The sequence below is a fragment of the Sinocyclocheilus anshuiensis genome, unplaced genomic scaffold (assembly GCF_001515605.1).
Source record: "Sinocyclocheilus anshuiensis isolate Anshui unplaced genomic scaffold, SAMN03320099.WGS_v1.1 scaffold2013, whole genome shotgun sequence".
Taxonomy (NCBI): Eukaryota; Metazoa; Chordata; class Actinopteri; order Cypriniformes; family Cyprinidae; genus Sinocyclocheilus; species Sinocyclocheilus anshuiensis.
Window position 1 is genome coordinate 189,345 of NW_015536629.1, and position 2,550 is coordinate 191,894.

General features: G+C 36.2%; 1 protein-coding gene across 2 annotated transcripts in view; it reads right to left on the reverse strand.

Moving 5' to 3' along the window:
* LOC107653402 (glycogen [starch] synthase, muscle-like) overlaps positions 1-1,020 on the reverse strand; it is a 12,164-nt gene extending 11,144 nt beyond the window's left edge. The window contains exon 1 of one of the 2 annotated variants that reach the window (XM_016440114.1): positions 943-1,020. The gene's annotated coding sequence lies outside the window, so the exon portion shown is untranslated. Of the gene's footprint in view, positions 1-922 lie in introns of both variants that reach the window. The other variant, XM_016440121.1, reaches the window with a different exon arrangement.
* Between the last annotated feature and the right edge of the window lie 1,530 nt (positions 1,021-2,550).

A 2,550-nucleotide genomic window follows, 5' to 3' on the forward strand; every position in this document is an offset into this window, starting at 1 on the left:
GCCCCACCCCCCACACACACACACACACACACACACACACACACACACACACACTTCCTCATTCTCTCCTGACACAAAATTATATCAACAGCAATTCATTAAAATGACTCATCTTCTAACATGGCTCACTGGCTCTTCCTCTCTCGGATTTGCACACACAAACACATTTGAAAAAGCCTCTTTAGTACTATCAGCAAGTGCATGTTCAAATTATATCATATGTTGAGATGTCTACAAATACATAATGACACTGTGCCTTCACCTCAAGTCTAGGCATGACCTTTTATACAGTCTATGATCATAACACCATGTAATCAGTCAGACCATCACTTACACACCCTCCACTTTCAACATACCTTGAGCAACATGAGGCCTGTTTTACGAGAAAGACAGAAAGTGACTGAGAGATGGCGTTTAAAGTCCCTGTAAACCCAGACAGGCTTCATGAATGACATAACGGTATTTTAAGGTCCTCCATACAATATAAACACACCTTCACGCACTTGCTACATGGATTATGAAACCACTATGTAGTGTTCTTAAGTGTTAGTGAAGTGTCACACAATTTAAAACCGCTTTCTTTCTCACTCAGACGCAGACACGCGTGTGCGCGCGCGCTGACATGGTACGTGCGCTTTGACCACACAGTCGAACGCAGAACGTCACAGTCACCATAACAACAGAGCAAGTAAAGCGTTTTTCGTGGACATAAATATAAAAGTGCGTTAAATACACGGGTGCACACGATCAAAAAAGTCGCAAGCTTTTCCTCTGCACGCTTGAGGAAGGACGGACTGGCCAGTCGAACACGGGCTGTACAAGTGGGTATGACCCTGATAAATGCGTGACAGGAATCACGGGCTTCGCAGATGGATGGTAACGTTCCTCTGCGGGTTTTAAAACACACGGACTATGCACTCACCCTGCAAGTTATGCACTCACCCTGCGGTAGTGTCTTCTCGCTCAGCGGCGCAAGCCTCACAGTCACATCTGCTGGAGTCAATCACCAGAAGGATGATTTGACAGTGGGCGGGGTCTCCTGCGCAAATTCTCCTTGTATTATACGGCAATTTGGCTGTCCGTCAGGGTGACAGCTTGCACGCGACAAGGTGCGTCATACAATATGGGCGTGTCTTATCTGACGCTGACTCCTCCTTCTTGATCTCTCCGTACATGAAGGAGCAGCGTCTCCTCCTCACCGCTCACTTCCCCAAAGAGATAGGCGTTTACCTGTATGAAAAATTTGATTGGCTAAACATAATGTTGGGAAAAATTTTGCATCCCTGCTACTTTCCTCTGGCAACTCGCAAGGATAGTAAGCCGTTGGCTTTTGTGTTTTGTGCGCACTTTAAACTGCACTCCCTCAAGAAACTAACCTTGATCATTATAATCAACGACTATGCTTGTACAGTACATTCATTACAGATTTTTTGTTTTAATAACTTGATAAATGTTTATTTTATTATGTAATGTATACAGATATTCTACTATTTTTTCTATTACTTTTCTTATTTTATTCATTAACTAGCACTTATTGTATACAGTTTTATTGCTATTTTGTTATTTTAATATTGTATATTTCTTTTTCTTGTCATTGCTTGTTTTGTCTGTAATACTTTGGCAATATTATATGTAAACACAAGCATGATAGTAAAGTACTTTAAAATTTGAAGTGACAACTATTAATGTATATACTTAATGTATATAATAAAGTACTTTGGTTTAAAAATATGACTTGCATAGTAATTAAGGATGTAGAGTAATTAATTTTTTTTTACTTTTATGTATGACATATTATTTCTGTATTATTTTTTATAAAATGGAATGTAACATTCAACCATTTCTGAAATACGTAAACACATTTTCAAGTAATTATTTAACCCTCTGGGCCTCTTCGTTTAGGGGTCACACTTGGCTCCTTCACGAAGCCTTGAAATTTTACTTTTTTTTTCAGGAAAATCAGTATAATACATTTTTGTTTAATAATATATATATATATTTTTTTAGAATTTTGAGGGGATTTTATGATACTATGCAGTATTTATACAATTTTAATGAGCTATTTTTCCATTAGAATTAATATATTTTTATTTATTCAATTATTTATTTATTATTTTTCAATAAATGCAACATTTCATGTTAAAACAGTGAAAAGATTTAAAATCCATTTCTTTGAAGTGAGAATTGTGCCATCTGGTGGCATACAAAAATCAAAACTTGTGTAATGTCATGTAAATTCCTGTATAGTTTCCTATATACATACAGTATATACAGAGGCCTTTGGATTCCCATTGTTTTTTTTAGACATAATTTCTTCATTTTATTAGGTTTTACTTTTAGATATATATTTAGACATTCTAAAAGACTACTTTTTGTCAAGGTTTATATATTTTCGGTTAGATAAATATCAGGTTTTGCATTATGATTTCAATCAATATTGAATATTCTCAAAATTTGCTCTGTTGCAGTCTTACCAGTTAATTTCTCTGTGTGTGTGTGTGTGTGTGTGTGTGTGTGTGTGTGTGTGTGAGAGAGTATTTTTTTTTTTTT